The following is an 18,379-nucleotide window of genomic DNA, read 5'->3' as shown; positions in this document are numbered from 1 at the left end:
CGTGTCTTGCGATCGTCACGGACGGATTTCAAGAGGGTAATTGCAAATACACCCACCAGTTTTCTGAAAGCACGATTTCAGACAGGATACTTCAAAAAGCAATGATAAAATGGAAAAAAAAGAAGAGGAAAGTTCCTATGTTGCTTCTTTTTTGTTCTGTCTTAGGTGATGATGCGGGCTCATGTTTTTAGTGAAATTTAACCCATCTGTATCCCGTTTCAGTTTATTTTGCTTATAATGCCTTTGTTGCTTTCGCGTGTTGCATTCAGAATTTAAATTATTTTTCTTTTTATGTTTCCCGCTTCTTTTCCCCAGTACAAGATAGGAAACAAGAACAGTAGAGTTTTTCCAAAACTCAAAATGCCTCATCGCGGCGTAGCGCCGCATCATGCATTGTGGGAATCAGTGGGAAGCAAAATCCATACGCGTTCCGCTCCTGGCCCACTGATTCTCAGAATGCAAAGCGCTCGTTTGCAGATTTCTTAAAGTAGTCTTTCCAGCCCGACTAACCTCATCGCCTTGTCAATAGACACTTTTAGTGGACCGTACGCTAAAGCTTTGCGTACGCAAAGAAATTCCGGGTCGAGAGTGCGCCTGCGCAGAACGCAATAGAGAAGCTAGCAAGCGTATTGCGTACGCACGCAACGCTGGGTGGCGGTGGTGTCAAACTTTATTAACAATATGACGCCCTGTCCGGCGCTAAACGCTGGGGATTTTGTGTTGCGGGCCAGCGGGCTTTGCGGGAAGTTCTCGAGAGATATCGGGCCCATCGAGACCACCACTTTCAAGATGGCGGTTACCCCAACTGGCGCGGCAAGGGCGACGTGGTATTCGCGAAGTTCAGTGTTACGTGAAATTGCGTGGTGGTTCTTGCGGCAATTCTTTCCGTGAACTACCGCGGTCGAGTTAGATCGCTGTGCATTTGAGGGGTGCACGGTGAAAATGTTCACTGCTCCCAATATGCGTGAACGCTGCGATCTGCTCAACGCCAAGCGTCTTCGCACAGTTCATCGCCTACGGACGAACGACACTTCAAGAGATCACCGAAGTTGATGCACTGGACATCAGCCAGCTCATGAATTTCTTTCTGCGATAACATTGATAAAAGGTTCCATTTCCACGGGACGATTGACGGGGACTCTGTGAACGAATTTGGCTACGCACTCGTACTCGCAGCCTCTGTACCCCACAGAAAAGCGCGCTTGACCAGGCAGCGGCGGCTTGATTTAATTTGAAATAAAATCATAGGACACATTTTATATCAATATTCCTTTTGAGGAGCATGGTGGCGCTATAAGCTATAAGCTATAATCAACAAGATCATGCGAGATGTTCACTCGGCAACGTAACGCACAGCTAGAATCGGTCCGAGCAGATCGTTTTTAGCTAACGCTGTACTATTGCGTATTGCGTACGTAAGAGCCATCAACGCTGCACTAAAACTGTCTTATAACACCATTCTGCCTTGTTTACCAACCTCTTCTACTCTCTTCCCCATCCCCCTCGTCCAGAAGAATGAACCAACCGATGGGAACGAGCCAGCGCCCGGAACAAAACCTCCCGATGATTGAGAACTTTCTCGCAAGGTCTGCCGCGCTCGGTCGAGTGCGCGCTCGGCGAGGAAGGTCCACGAACTCTGGCGAGGCGGTAGGTTGCGTCACTCGGGGCGTCCTTGCCGCAGGAGCGGGGAAAAACGCGGGACAACCTTGGCGAGTACGCGAGGCTCACACGCGGCGGCCAGGTTGTTGTTGTGCCCTCCTCGCCCTTCCTTCCTTCCTCTCTCCCTCTCTCTTCACTGTGTTGTTTTTCTCGACACTCCGTTTCACCTTACATCGGACAGCAGTGGACGATATAAGCTATCCCAGCCAATCCGGCAGGGCGAACTTCTCACGTGGCTACGCGCCTTGCGCTTCGATACACCCTTCGTGAAAGTCACGTGACAGACGTACAGCGTTGGATTGAAGCTTTAATTTGGAGGTTGTGCGCGCCAAACAAAACAAGGGCATCCGGCACGCCCTATCGAAGGACTCGGGATTAATTTCGACTACCTGGTGATTCATGACCTCCCGGGATGACGGCGTGCCACCGCGGCTGTATACGGTTGCACGGCGCCCTCTCAGCGATAAGCCTCCTGGATTCGAACCCACCACCTAGGAATCCGTAGGTCGGCGCTTTGCCTTGGAGACATCGAAGCGGCTATGTTGGATCCTGGCTCTAATGGCTTTGACCGCTGCGGTCCATCTTAATGTTTTGCGAGGCGTCGATAGCCTATGCTGGAAACGATGTCTTAATGATACAGAAAAATTATCGCACCGTTAGATGGTGCGCCGAGTCGGCCTGACCCGTACAGACAGGGTGGAAGCTTAATCAAGAGGGGCTTCTTGTTGAGGTTGCTTTCATTCCTTTACTTTGTTCTTCATTGACAAAAGTCGCACCTTAATTTATGAACCCTCACCTCATCGAACTTATTGATAATATTTACGAACTCGGAGCTCAGCGCCCGAAAATTGCTGTTAAGAGCCTAGGACCCGCCCCGCCGTGCGTTTGTTAAGCGGTCGGTGAGTGCAGTGTAAGTATTCTGAAGCGTCTGTATCTCCCGGGAGGCACCTGGCGAATCGCTGCAATCCACGGAGGGCGCTAGGCAAAATGACCAGGCGAAAGAGAAGACGAACTCAACTCTCTGATGTAACACCCTGTTCGATTCGGTTTCTTAAAGGAGCCACGAAATGAATTTTGTGCTGGAATAAATGATTTTATATCGAGATGTTAATATTGTGGTTAGTATAATCGCATATTGTATAGTGGGCCAAAAAGGAAGTGGGAACAAAGTCAAAGCGTGCTTTTCGGTACGAAAGTTTGAAAATAGAGCCGCGATTATTTTGTACCTCGCTTCCTTCGTAAGCTCTCCGCCTTTTCACCGTGATACATTCGGGCTACCACAAGCACGTCAGCCGACACTACCACTGCGTCACTCGCTCGTATGCACTCAACATTAGATCCGTTGACAAATATTCGAATTTGCGTTCATGGTCAACGATGTGCAGTGACGGCACTTAATTATCACCCCTTGTGGATGACAAGTTCCACTGTGTACTCACAAAGCAAAACGGAACCTAGGAGTAATTGCACCGGTGCTCATGCAAGCACATCATGACCACGTGATTTCTCATTTCGCTTTTGATTTGAGGAATTAAGTTAAGGAGGAAGAGGATGACCAACCATTTCGTGGTTCCTTTCGGTGTTCTGCGGGAAATTAGGTGCTACAGGGCATGGTGATTTTGCGGAGCACTTAGAGCACACACGTACAATGCGGAACGCCCCCCCCCCCCCTCCGCCCCCCTCCCCCTCCCCATATTGACCAGCGCACCGCTCCTGAAACGACAGGAAGTTTTACGAGGTTGCTTTGTTACGGCCCGTGCATATAACGATGTCGCGCAGTTTGTACCGCCACTCTGAAGACCTTGTGCTTTGAGCCACTTGCCAGAAGCGGTGTACCGTGACAGCGAAAAGGCGAAAAGACTTTGTCACAGACAATGTAAGAAACGCAGGGTGTGTGACTTATTATGTTGACGCGTGGTGCTTTGCGATGCATCCTTCGTCTTTTGGCTAATGAGGCCATTTTTTTTTTATTGCGGACTGATAGTCATCTCGTTGGAACTTCCCGCCCGTTTCTTAAACTATCGGTGATGATGGAGGCTGGACTCCGTGAAGTGAATATGCGGCGTGCAATGGACGAACGTCGCACGGGCGGCACACTCACGTTGGCGCGGCGCCAGGAGTCACTGTTTTCTTGAAAGTGCAGAGTGAAAGCCCGTCAAGGTGAAATTCTTTACTTTTCGCGGCATGTACGCATGCCCGTGTTGTTCACAACCACGCGCGTCTGCGAATGTACTGCGGAAAGGATCACCAGCGTAACAGTCAGCTGTGGTGATCTCAGCATGCAACTGTTCGTCGAGTGATGTTACGACCAAATTCTTGTTGTGTTGTCTCCAGATCTGCACGAAATGTCACAACATTCTTGTCGTACTGTTGCTTTTAACCAAGGGCATCTGCCCAAACTGTTGCATTAATCTTGTCGTGTTGTTGTGATGTGGTGTAAGATTGTCCGAGATGTAGGCCTACATGTTTTGGTCAACCTGTCCGTCAAATGAACATTTACGCCTCTTTGACCGCACCCCTGAATAAGAAAAACAAGTTGAATCTTTCAGCGTGAACACGATTGCCACTAGTGTTTCTGTATCATTACTCGTCCTAAGGATGAGATTGATTTCTTGACCTCATAACTGACGTAGCCGCATGGTCACTCTTCACATCCCAGCTGTTAATGTGGTCTTCCCCGTCCAATCATTCAATCTTTCGAATCATTGAATTTACTTCTGGAGCAGTGATCCCATGTGACCGGCTATCATTCCAGTCTAAGGAAAGAATGAACCAGGCATAGTTTCTACCAAAATAAATCTAAAAAACTAAGTTGCAGTGTTTAGGAGACGACTCGTCGATGGCATGAATACATGTACTAACTTCAGATTGAAGGGCTAACGAATTAATGTTTTATGCAGGCGTGGCAGTCCTCGAAACTGACTCGTACGGTCAACCAGGAGCGAGTTCCGTCGACACAACCAGCTTCTGTGCAGGTAAATTTATTTTAGCGATCCGCCAAATTAAAAAAAAGGGTCTGGCTCGTTACGCTGGCCAGGAAGCTGTGGTGATCTCAGCATGCTGCTCTTTTTCGAGTGATGTCACGACCAAAGTCTTGTTGTGTTGTCACCTGATTTGCCCGAAATATCGCAGCATTCTTGTCGTAATGTTGCTTTTAAGTGGTGATGGTACAAACGTTTCTTTGAGCCGAGATTCAGAAAGGTTCGGATAAGTGACCGAATCTTGCATTTCGTGTCAACCTCTGGGGTAAATCTAGTCAGAATATTCCTGGTCAGCACTTCTAATATGGAGACAGGGACATTTTTGTCTTAGAATTCTTCGCCTTGGAATGTTTGTGTATACATGCCGCAGCCAGCAAACTGTTAAGTTTTTCCCATCGTTTCTCTCGCTCATTAAGCTAAAATCACGTAATCAAACTTGTTACGTAAAATTTTTATTTTTCAAACGAAGAACTAATAAGATAAAGATAGTTTAGAGGGGTACGGAAAGGGCAATTCCAGCTCTCATTTTCTAGCTTATATGGAATGCATGTTGCACCGTAACCTCAAAAACAGCAGTCTTCCGTTAGAAGGCGCAAGAAAACTTAATTTAAATCTAATTAAACAATCTTTCAATGTGCACCGTGTATGCTTGTGAAGCTTAGTTGCGAGGTCATCTAGCAACGTTGGGAATCTTGCTACGTAGTCATGATGTAGCAGGAACCGTTACATAGGCGCACTAAACATCGAAGCAGCGCCACTTTTTGGAAGTACGTTCAACTGTTCCAAGTATTTCTGCCTGAACGCGATTGCGAAGCCCTTGCCCGTGCGTATTGCCTTTTTGCGAAGGAAGTCAACAAGTTGCCATGATGGACTCGTTGAGATGCCGCCGCGCTTCTGCATGGCTCAGAACTTTGGTCTTTGGCTTGTCGTTTCCGACGAGGGTTCCGACGCCTGCTCCTCGCTTTCCGAAATGAATACAGGGAGGGCGCTGTCGGTGTCCTCATCCTCGCTTGTGCTGTTCAATTTTATGTTCCGAAGGAAATCGTCCTGAAGAGCCATTGGAGTGGGCCACACAAACACGACGCGCACGACTGGTCTCACACGTGAAACGCTTGTCACCCCACGGGTACTTTGAACGGCTCGGTTGCAACGCGTTGACCCTGTTGACGCAACTACAACGCTAACAACGCCAAAGCTAATAACCCCGCCAGCCTTGCTTGTCACAAATGCAGGGAATCTTTTTTTTTTTTTTTGTGTGCTTTTGTTTGCGGCGAATATCCCATGACTCATCGCACTCTCCATTCGCTTGTCTTGGAGTGCTTGCTCGAGTGCACCGCTTGGAACGAAAAATATAGCCTGTCATTCCAAATACAAACTTGCGATTATCATTTACTGTTATTATCTGTCATGCACAACTCATTTTTGAACGAAATTTGTATATTTAAATTTTAGTTTCTGTGCCCTTTTAAATATTGATTGCCTGGCTCAAATTCTTCCTTTGTATATCTTTTTTCAGGAGTTCAGACTGATCTCACTTTTGGGCAAATTGAAGCAATCGAATCTACTAGCCTTGTGCAGACGGCTGAGATCCACACGCTAATGGCCAACCTTTCCGCACATAAGCTGGATGAGGAGACACTAAAACAAAACCAAAGGCTGGTTCAGTTTTATACAGGCCTCCCCAACATCGAAGTGCTCCAGGCGGTGTTTGACCTGGCAAGAAGCTCCGTGTAACACAGACCCCTCAATTGCCTGAGCCAGTTTGAAAAAATGATGGTGCTGTTCTTACGTCTCCGTCTCAACGCACAGATGCTGGACCTTGCTTACCGGTAAGGAAATATTTGTCATCTTATACATATGGATTTGGATAGTTTCTTGCATAGTGGGACCTACAGAGAAGGCAGAAAAAGGCAAGAAGGCAAGGATGAAACATGGAAGGACTCGGAAAAGGCGCTGCATAATTTAAATGACTGCTGCATGTCATATAACTTAATTACGTAACTCTGCCGAGAACTGCTTCTTGATGGTTGTTTCTTTGGATGTATGCAAAAATGTCTGGTTTCAAAAGAATTCAGTATTTCAACTGTGCATCCAGATTTTTCGCAATACCATTTACGGAGTGATTTGCAAAGCCAAAAAGTGGAGCAGTGAGAATAAACCAGAATGGTATCTCTCAATTCCTCATGTTCCAAGATCATGCCTCAATTAATTTGATGTTGCCGGTTGAATGTTCTTACTCATCAAATATAAGATACTTGCACCACATGGAACATAAAATAAATACTAATACGTGAAAGCATGAAACATAGGCGACGGGGACGGGAAAAACAACTTCTTTCATTTAGGTTTACAAACATTTTGTGCCTGCACAACTCGCCTCAGGGGGGCGAGTTGTGCAGGCACAACTCGCCCCCCTGGGAGGTGGAGCGGACGAGAAAAATTGCAAATGCCCGCATACATGTGGAGAGGGTCATTGGGATTGTGATAAAAAAGTACCCAATCCTGAAGGCAACCCAATCCTTCGACATGCGACTGCTGCGGGACGAAGATTTGACTGTGCTGGACCAAACGGTCTTTCTCTGTGCGGCACTGACTAATCTGTGCGACTCTGTCGTTTCGTCAGACTAGTGCAGGATTGGGACCAGGTTTGGTAATAATGATAAACTTATTACCCCAACTCCACATGACAAGATTGACATTTTGCCATTTCATCAAGCCATTTTTTGTAGGGATGTATGAATATTCAGTTTTCAAGTAATGAATTTAATATATTTCACCTTGCGATTTGTTATCAGAGTCTAGACCAGTAGTCGCTTCTCAGAGTTTTCAATATTTTTCACATAATTTCTGACAAGTCTCAGTGGTTTAGTGAACGTTTTCTACAAAAGCGCTTATCACGGGCCTCCCATGCGCACCGTAAAATATAACCGAGCTCTTTTGTCGAGGCTATTCGAGAAATTGTCACCAGCAGTATCGGTTTGCTTCCATTTGTAGTGTTGCTTTATGCATCCACTATTATGCCTAGGATTAACAGCACCCTTTTCACAAAACTGGTACACTCTTTTATTCATAACTTTTAACTGTCTCTTTGTGGATTGCAGGAACAGATGCAACTAAAAGTAGCATTATTTTTCTTGTGTTGCAAAGCACTGGGCAAACTGTGATAACATGTTACCTCATTTTTCGTTTGACATTCATTTTCCCCGTTTCACTTACACACTGTGCAATCAGACTCTAGTACTGTACCCGAGTGGTTTTCTGTAATCGAGATACTTCAGCAGTTTGTGTTCTGCGAAAATCCTGCTGTAGTCGACAAACTTGCACATTCTCCAAGTTTGTGTCTCTATTTGGTTACGTCTCCTATGTGTCAGTTTCACCTAGCCTTGCATTCTTACGAAGCTTTCCAGGAAACCATAAGCTGTACTTTTGTAGACTGTGTAGCCCTTTATAAAATGCATGATTCATTCAATTCGAAAGATCACTCTTTACACGCCTGTCATTTTTTGTGTTGTGTGAAGTCTGAATAATAATCACTGAAATTCGAGTAGGGCTGAATTTTCTTTTGTCATTGTTCACATTTTTTCTTTGACACTCTTCCACTCAGTTGAACATGTACTTTTTTTAATTTTTCCTTTTCTCTTTCTTCTTTTCTTTTTTGAAGACGAAGAGGTTAGGAGCTGCTGCTGTGTCCGCGTGCCTTCAGTCACCCCTGAAGAAGAAACCATGTTGGTTTTGAAACGTCGGGATGCCTTTCAAATTTTGGTTGGAGATAGATTTTCGGACTTTTACTCTCACCCAACCAGGAAGATATCTGTCGAATATGTTTACTTACTAATGTACTGGAAAGTAGTTAATTTTTAGTTTCCAAACACGACCTGTGCCTGCGACCAGAACTTGTAAAACAGCTCTGGGAGTACCACCTTTACAAAGAAAGTTTTGCACTTAATCACGACCTCGTCATAAAGGGCAGCGTCGGCATACACCCTCTCAATAAACATTGCCTTGGTGGTACAGAGGGCAAAGTCACAGTGGTTCTTTTTTGCAAGAAGCATCTGGGCTTGCACCTGGTAGTAGTATGTGTGGGTGGTCTTCAGTGACACCACACCAGTGCTCTTTTCCCGCTCCAAGCGCTCTGGGAGAGAGAGTAGTAGCTCGTCCAGTGTGCAATGACTTTGGAGGTATGGGCACTTTACCCCCACGAGCCCTAGGCCACAGCAGCGGCACTCTGTTGCCCCATCTGGAGTGGCTGCGATAAAAGGCAAGTCTGGGCAGATTAACAGTCCAGTGTTCACACAGGTGAAGCTTGGATGCGACAGTCCCATCACTTGGGTGTACAGCTGCCGAGCTTCATCTTCGTGTTCGATGCCCCGGGTTACCGCAGGACTGGAATACGCATTTGTCCGGGTGGCATATTTTCTTTAGGAGGCTCAGTGCTGGCGCGTCCATTGACGTGTGGCTCACAGCTCTTTGCGCTGGATGCCGTCGTTCTGCCCGACCTGAAGACAAACCACTTGGCCGATCGGTGCTGCGTTCGTGTGTTCTCCTCAACCTTGTCTGCAACCTGCGAGAAAAATTGTGGAACATTGAAGTTGAGTGATATCATAACATCGAAATTGGGGTAAGATGCACCGATTTTGTGCACAAAAATTAACATAGAAGAGTGTAAAGGACACCCATGTTATATAATGACAGAGTAAGTGCACTTTGTCTTCACCAGAGTAACTGCACTTCGTATTAACCAAATGAAGCCAGCAACCGAGTAATTGGACTACAAGTCTGGCAGCGACATGCATGTAATTTTTCCCAAGGTAGCATAAATTCACTGATCAAAATTGTATGTTTTATTGTTCAGACCTAAAACCGTGGCCACTTTGGTCTCAATTCAGCTGAAGCTTGGTGTAATAATAGCTACATATGCTGCAGACATGGAAAGGGGAGGGGGGCTCTTTATTACAAAGTGTTGTAGATGGGGAGGGGGGAGAGCAGGTTCCAGCAAAACAAAAAGTTTTGGAAGGGCGCCGGACCAACCCTCCGGATACGTGCCTGGCTGTGGAGTCATGTAATAACGAGATTTCTATGCAGAAAAAAGTTTATGCAATTTAGAAACTAGGCCAGTTGCGAACAGGGTGATTAATGATTGCTGTTGGGATAGCAAAGTAATAAATGACCTGCCTACCTCTTGGTCAACCTTCAAGGAGCTTGCGAACGCCTCGCAGTCCTCCTCAATTTCCTCCCATGGAGGTAGAGGACCTCCCTTAAAGAGGTCGCAAAGGAGTACCTCCTTGTATCTCCCTTCTGCTGGAACGTGTGGAGCAGAATACCCGGGAACCAGGGCTAACAGTGCTGGCTTGGAAAGAGCTTCCTTCAGCTTGTCGTAGAAGGCACTTAGCATGGCCTGACTGGGTCTGGGCACATGCTTCATGAGCTTTTGTGATGGTCTGGCAGCTTGCTCGTCCAGCTGCCTCTTCTTCATGGATGCCGAACCGAAGTCTATCTCGGCTGCAGTCTTGCAGACCATCTTTTTGACTGTTGGTGGCAGCCACGCATTTTCCCAATCTGTGCAGGCCTGAGTATCCTTGTGCCTTAACACCCCCTCCATGTAGAAAAGGACAGCCGCATCATGGGAACAGGCTTCAGCCAAGCCAGCCATGCAGGTGCAGTGTGCGGTCACCACATCGCCGTCTGGTCGTAGAAGAACCCATGGGAGCAGGGGCTTGGTGCTAAATGTTTGCGGGTGCTTTACCTGAAATATATAAGAGTACTTCATTATTTCTGTGCACGCAATACATCGAACACAAAATGGCCAATGGTATAACTGGGAGAAAACGGTTTGTAATGGGCAAAAATTGACAGAACTAAGTATAAGCTCGTTGGTAACTTTTCACCCCACATCACGGGACAACGTAGACGCGTGGGCACGTGGCTGAGTAGGATCATTTTGTTGTTAACTCGAGCAAACTCTCGAGGGGTTAAGGCGCCTTTTGGGGTTAGATGCTCGCGCTCGTACACTCATGAATACGACTGGGTAGAATGCGGTAGGTGATTTCCGCTAGCGGCGAGGCCACTTAAAAGCAAAAGCTGGTCAAGCAGCTTGACGCTGACATCTAAACGCACCAATAATTTTTATTAAAATTCCGCGTCCCGCTCAAGTGAAATGTTGGAGGCGCAGACCGACAACTCCGAGTAATGCTGCTCCGCGGTAAACCACGTCCCACGATGTAAGTCTGAGCTTTTACGCTAATTACGCGAGCCCCAGTCGTGCGACACAGGTTGAGAATACTACTATTTTTATGAATACCGGACCCATGCCACACAAACCAAAAATGCATTGTGGTTACTGATTCACCTACCTTCGCGACACACACGACATTCTTGTCCGGCAGGACCTTAAGCCTGGGCTGGCTCATCTATCCGCTTGTTAAGTAATTATGCGCTTCCAGGGACTTGGAAGCTTTGAACTGTTCTCTAGAGTAGAAACTTGTGCCGTTCACGAGATAGTCCTTGGTGTCCGTCGTTTCCACTCGTGGATGCAAGTTGACGTCCACGAGGGTGTCCCCATCGTCGAGTAGGGGCGGATCAACGGATCCAAGCATCGCCACTTTCTGCTCGTACAGCGCCCGAACTCGTCCGGCGAGACACGCGGCATATGCGCCTAAAGCGTGTTTCACATGCAGCGATTTTGGCCCTAAAGCGGCGCGATTTCTGCCGTCGCGGCGCTCGTGCCGCAGAATTGCTGGTGCTGGCCAGAGCGCCGCGACGGCAGAAATCGCGCCGCTCTAGGGCCAAAACCGCTGCATGTGAACTAGGCTTAAGATTAACCACGGCCGGAGTGGAAGCGCGCGCTCTCTTTCTCTTCTTACGGCCTTTGCAATCGCTCGGGAGTCAATGGCATTTTTTCTCCGTATGTAGTTCACTTGCTTGCCGCCAGGGGCGCAACCACCTCACCCAAGTTCACCCCACTCGGAGAGTCCCTTCGAGCTGCTTTGCGCTGGTGTTCGAGCTTCGTAGATTTTTTTTTTTTTTTTTTTGGCAACGGTTACTGAGAATACTTCTGATTAACCAAGCAAAGACGGTCACGGACAGAAACGAAAAATCAGCTGGATATGTGCACAAGCCCTCGAGGAAGCACTTTAGGCCGTAATATGCACTGTGCGAAAATTGTACAGAGTACTACATCCTCGTCTAGAGCAGCTGACCGACTTCATGTGCGGCCTATGAAAGATGATGCAGACCACGGCAATAGATAGATTGGGCCTGCTTAAATTTCACGAGAATGTACAAAAAAATTATCATTTAAAGTTCCTCCACGTAGAAGGGGTCCGTCTCCTCCTGTTCTTGAGTTGCAACAGAAGTGCTGGAGGTAAAGACGAATATAGTTTTTCCGCAATTGCATTCGCTGTCTCTACTTACTACTTTTTACTCACGAATATCTTGGAGATGTGCGTCAAATATTCACCGTTTTGGGCTTATCAGAAGCGCCTTAGATAGTGGCTGAGGGTCTAAACATAAGGATCAGGTGTCAAAGGCTATAAAAATCTCAGCCGCAAGTTGCGACAGCGTTGAGATACACTGTCAGACGCGCTTTGTGCAAACGACAAAGGGTAGCCCAGGGGTGAGGTGACAACGCCGCGCGCGAATTGCGGCGGGAGGTGCCGATTGCCCCGATCGCAAAGGTCGTAAGACAAGAAAGAGAGCGCGCGCTTCCAGTCCGGCCGTGGATTAACATTACTAGGCAGCACAAAACAAGACAACCCGAAATGCGGAGATCAACACTCAGCTCTATGGCAGCGCTGCTGTAGCGAACTGGCGCCCAAGACCCGCCAATATGGCGTACTGGCTGAAATCAGCCTGAAGTGGCGTCATATGCAAGAAGCGTATACTACGACTAGAGTGACTAGAGTTCCCGTATAGGCTCCCTACGACTAGAGTTCCTGTATAGGCTTCCTACGGGAGCCAGGGGTGCGCGTCTGTTTTCCACGTGCTGCCGTGGCGCAATTCGATGCGATCACGAGAGGATAGCGGCTCCTCCCGTGATGCGATCACGAGAGGAGCCGGATCAAGTGCCGTGCAGGAAAGTGAACGCTGCGCGCACCGCCGAACATTACCCTGCTTTTAAGCGCATCGCGCGCTTCGAACGCGCGGCGCTGCTATTGGCCGAATTCAGTCACGTGACGTGCTGGATGAACATGCCATGCAGGAAAGGCGGCGCTGCGGGGATGAATGCGCAACTCCGGCTCCCGTAGGGAGCCTATACAGGAACTTTAGTACAGACTAGAGTTCCTGTATAAGGAGTAATCACTGGGCGCCATATTTGTGGGTGCTGTCTAGAGCGCATGCTCAGAACGAGCCCCAATTTATAGGCTGCTAAGACCGGCCATTTTGACGGTGTGGAATGCACGTTGCAAAAGAACCCTGGAAGCTAGCCATCAGCACGCGCTCAGCAGTCGCGCTTACAGCTATGGCCGCCAGTGAATACTTCCCGTAGGCTCCCTACGGGAGCCGGAGTTGCGCGTTCATGCATGGCATGTGGATACAGCTCCTCACGTGACTGAATTCGGCGAATAGCAGCGCCGCGCGTTCGAGGCGCGCGGCGCGCTCGAAAGCCGGGGAACGTACGCCGGGGCGTGTGCAACGTCTACTTTGCTGCACGACACTTGATCGGATCTCGGCGAATAGCGGCGAGGGCGGCACGCGGCACGTGGAATCAAACGCGCAACTCTGGCTCTCGTAGGGAACCTATACAGGAACTCTAGTACAGACTGGGGCGTACCGCCATCTGCAGTTTTGACAGCCAACGGCAAAACCGTGCGCGTTGTGAAGACAGCGCGAGCAAGGACACCAGGCCCGAGCATCGCGAGACGAACGCACGACACCGCCATGGCAGCTAGGCTACCGAACTCATGCTTTCCCTTTACTTTTACTACCAGAAGTGCCAATTAAATGACTTGTAACATATTTGTTATGGGGCGCCAGTCGTGACACCATGCTCCCTTTTGCTGTTTACAAACATGAACCGCCGCTTCCGTCCCAAGGGATTTCCAGTTGCTTCGTCTATGCAAGCCTCTCAGCTCGGTTATGTCACCAGAGCTAGAAAGCATACATACTACACGTAGAACAAATTTGAAGATTTAACGATGGCCTTCGGCTGTCCGTTTTCACGTCTTGGAGGAGGGAAGTTAGTTTACAAGAATGTTTAAAAAAATATAGCTTATCTCGCGCTGCTTCGTTCTCTTGGCGTTCACTTGGAGAATAGACCGATCTCACCAGCCAGTTTGACTACGCCACCGCTGCCGCAACGCATCGAGGGAGCTTTAAGGCCGGTTCAGACACTTGCGTTTGAGTGCGTTTGACTGCGTTGCGTCGAGAACCGAAAGCGAGTCACCGACACAACTGTGCTTCATATGAAGCCTGGAATCCAATTCAAGGAATCCTCTTGACACGCAACATATGCAGCAGGGATGTCCTGGTTTCTCGCTGCCGCAACGCAGTCAAACGCAGTCAAACGCAACTGTCTGAACCAGGCTTTAGTCTTTCTGCACGTGCGACAACCTCGCTGGAGCTCTGCGCGTGTGGAGCATGAGGCGGCACGAGCCGTCTTGTGCACTGCTGCCTGCCTCCTGCGAACTAAAGTTATGGCGGCGTCACGCATGCCCCCAACGCTTGGTGAGATCGGTCTATTGGTGGTTAAACGTTTCATCGAGATTTCAAGCAGGGTTGTTAGGGTGGGCTTCATCAATTTTTTTTACGAACCGGAAGTTCTCTCGGACGTCAAAGGATGGAGCACCGCCTGGTGACGTTTGCCATGAAAAGGGGCTATAAACGCTTTAAGCACGCGCTAGATTGAGCCGCCATTCCCGACTTTCCCTTTTCTTACTTAGATGCCGACCTACTGAAACGGGCGTTGATGAGCCTCCAGAAAGGCCTATGCTAGGGAGAAGGACACAGTAGCACCTAAAGTGGCAATAACCCATCCTACTGTTGCAGCGGTGGAGCAAAGGGAACGGAATAAGAGGTAACAAAAACTGAAGGTTGGTCATGGGGTCGCCCACGCACAACTGCCTGAAAGCGTCTATAGTTTGGGTGTTTGGTTACCTTTTGCAGCGAGCTGGGCGTCAGGGCCCTGATCAGCGCTGCCGGGTTCCAATTGTCTCGTTTTTCGCACACTCCGGCTGCTGCGTCTTACTCCAACAGGCTCTGAAAAGGTTACATTTACATTGCCACAAGCTAGATTTGCACAAACAGCCCACGCGCGTACCGTTCACGACACAGGGCTCCGAGATCAGCATGCTCACGGAGCCTACAAAGGGCGCTCCTTGTCCTCAACCGTGCAGTTCAGGCTCTGCAGGAAATGCTGCAATCTCGTTGCGACACCGGATTCTATCATTCCCAACGTCCAGTCTCTCCACATGTGTACACAGTATCTCCGCACTAACATATCACATTCTGTGTTACCACTGCCTTTGCCACGCTAGTACGACTTCTTTTTCAGATCTAATCAGATTTTGAGTTTTTGCCTCCACCGGGATCCTTCCATTTTTAGTCGCGATCAGTTTCTGAGTTGGACGAGAAAGTGAACTCACAGCAACAAGGTATATAGTTGGGCTAGTTGGTGGTGCATAGTTGTTTGGTGGGAACAAGGCTAAAAGACGTAGGACCAGGACGAAGAAACGCATACAGGGCGCTGACTTGCATCTGAAAATTCATTGCTCTGCAAAAAGAAAAATAAACACACAAACGGAGAAGGGATGACAAAAAAAGCAAACCAATAACTCACAGCCTCGTTTAGACCGTACTGTCATGGCCTCCTCTACACTCACAAAGCCTGGCAATTCGACGACGGAGCCTAATACCCCTGTCAGACGGCGCTCTAAAGATCCTTTTCACTAAGCTCCTTTATAAAATCGGCCAAACTGCTCGCGATGTGGAGTGCGCACGTGCTCTACGGCGTGCGCACGTGCGCTACGGCGTGCGCTGGTTCGCCAATTTTATAAAGGAGCTTAGTGAAAAGGCTCTTCAGAACGCCGTCTAACAGGGGTAGCAGATTTGGAGCGCGAGGATCTGGTAGCACAGAGCATTTTTTGGGGAGCCTATGGGACCGTTCGGCTGGGCCAGGGGGCGCGCTGGAGCGATACCGGTGGCGACGCGCCGTGGCCGAAATTCGCCCTACTCAGCCGTTCGCTCGTCCCATTGCGCTGCCAGCTGCAATGGCGGGCACCGCGTTGAAGCTTTCTGTCCGTTAAAAAGCTGTGATCATTTTTTTATGAAGGCGAACCTCCGCAAAGAAAGGTTGGCTGTGTGTCAGGTCTCCGGGGTGGAGAAAATAATTCAGGCATTCAGGTTTGCTAAGTGTGTCTCGCAAGTGCAAGACAGCGTCGACTGTAACATGCGCCTCGAGATAATAGCTCTTCAAAGCCAGGGTTAGTCGGACAAAGATGAAAATGCAATATTGTTTAAATTGTCTTTTCGCGCATGCAGCGCTGTCGCATCCACTCCTTGAACTCAGGTTGCCGGCTGCTGGAAGCATGCTGCGCCTGTTCTAATTCATCTGAATGAAGTTAATGACAACGCACGTACAGCCTGATCGCAACACAGGGTCAAGTTCTAATAAAAAACCGAAACGGTACGTCAATAAGGCCGCCGCTTTTATTTTGAACGGGTCCAAAAAAAAAAACAAAAAAAAAACCTTGCTGTGCTTGCGCGCATCTGTCGCTGCCGTCAAAGCGGTAGAATCATAATTCATGTACGTGCGTCAATAACCCACTTATAATTTTATTAGTGAAGGGAGCGATCTCCAATCGACTTGCATTTGCGTTGTAAAGAATCCCCTTTTTTAAACTTAATTTTATGTGGCCGCAGAATGATAATTTTGAACACTGTTCCGGTTCACAACTAATAAAAAATTTTGCGTCACTATTTGTTTTGTTTGCTGTTTAGGTACAATTAAACTTGATATATCTTGGGTCTGTGTGCCAACACAGAATCGTCAATATTCCTTGACTCTTTCTCTGTGAGAAAAGATTATTTAATTATAAATCTCAGTCCTGAATGTTTAGTTACTGGAATTTGTGACGTGCCCTGTCCTCGTCCTCTTAAGGGTGCTTTCAATTTATACATCTAACATTGAAACACACTCTCATTGGTTGACCAAGGAATGTCCGGGTTTGATGTTTTAGAGTTCCTTGGAAAGTAATTATGCCTATTGTAGATTAAACATCATTTTAATAATATAAAAAAGAACTTAAGTACAGCCGTCAGTGTAAATCTCTTTTCAACTATGCGCCCAAGTCAGTGTGCAATACGGGCTATGATTATCTGCCTCATTGGCCGCAGGCGAGCTGGTGTGTATATTAACAATTTCGATGAATGGCCCGAGACTGTGGCGAAAGAACTAAAAATATCAACCGTGTATGAGAGATACCTCTTTCTGTCCATGGTTGATGTTTCTAGTTTTCTCGACCCAGTCTCCACTGATTCATCAAAATGCCAATTGGCAAGTAAGCAAGGTGAGCTGGGTTCTCAAATTTAAACTTGTTTAAAAAACAGTAACTGCATAATCGGGTCTATTTTGTCGACACCCACAGGGAACCATCCTAGCTATTGCATTAGGAACATATCTAACATTGCCTACACGCTCAAATTGGTCGAACCAGGGATGTTCCAGCGCCTAATTTTGTGAGGCGCTTAGGAAGTAATTATACCTGTTGTGGGCTAACTACATCATTTTAATCATATATATAAAAAAAAAACTAGAATAAAGCCGTCAATGTTTTTTTTTTCAATTATGCGTTCAACTCTGTACGCAATAGGGGCTACGATTATCTGCCTAATTTTTCCCCAAGTCTGTTGCCGCTTACCCACTTTCTTATTAACATCGGGGAACAAAATGGGCGCGTAGGCAAAGTGAGCTTGGTTATCAAATTTAAAGTCTTTTATAAAAAATGGTAACTGCATATTCGAGTTTCTTTTGTAGACAGCTATGGGGAACCATCGTAGTTATTACATTAGGGACTTATCATAGAACTTCAGTGTCGGATTGCGGGCCCCACGAGCGCCAGCTATACCACCCCCAAACAACGCAAATCTCCTGCATGCTCTCGCGTCTAACCTGCGAAAAGTCCCTAAATGTAACAAGCAAGCATAGCTGCATTGCTGAATCACGCGACAAGAAAGAGAAACAATAATTAAACCTGTTCTTCGCACAGCTGGCGATTCATGATTCTGGCAATCTTTCTTGAATCACCTCCCAGGAACCAAACAAAACTTTTCGGGAGGCGGATACCTTTCTGTTTAACACGATGCTGTGACATGTGGGTACCCTTTGCATCCGGTACATTACTTTACGAAGCGCGAATCCAGCCTGACAAGCACACCAGGCACCTGCGTCGTCTGCTCCTCGTACTTCTAACAAGTATCGGCGCACCTCACCAGGGGGAAGAGTGGCGCTGCGTATGCACGGCGAAACTTCAGCCGCACAGCCCTATAGTCAGAGCAGAGCTTTTGCAGTGGCGAGGACCGGAAACATGGTTTTCAAACCCGACGAGAAAAGAAGCGGTAGCCCGAGGAACACGAGAAGCACGAGCGGACCGGACATTCCATCGCTCGTGACAAGTGTGTTTCTGCGCCTTGCCGCAGCGGGGCGCCCGTTAAATGCCTCTTGTCTGCCGCTCTAACTTTTCACTGTCGACGGCCGCGTCTCTTGGCGATCTGCCAGGCTTTGTCAGTATAGAGGAGGCTATGGT

Source organism: Ixodes scapularis, unplaced genomic scaffold, assembly GCF_016920785.2.
Source record: "Ixodes scapularis isolate PalLabHiFi unplaced genomic scaffold, ASM1692078v2 PGA_scaffold0__279_contigs__length_252992795, whole genome shotgun sequence".
Taxonomy (NCBI): domain Eukaryota; kingdom Metazoa; phylum Arthropoda; class Arachnida; order Ixodida; family Ixodidae; genus Ixodes; species Ixodes scapularis.
The sequence above is the reverse complement of the archived record's forward strand: the minus strand, read 5'-3'. Positions refer to the sequence as shown.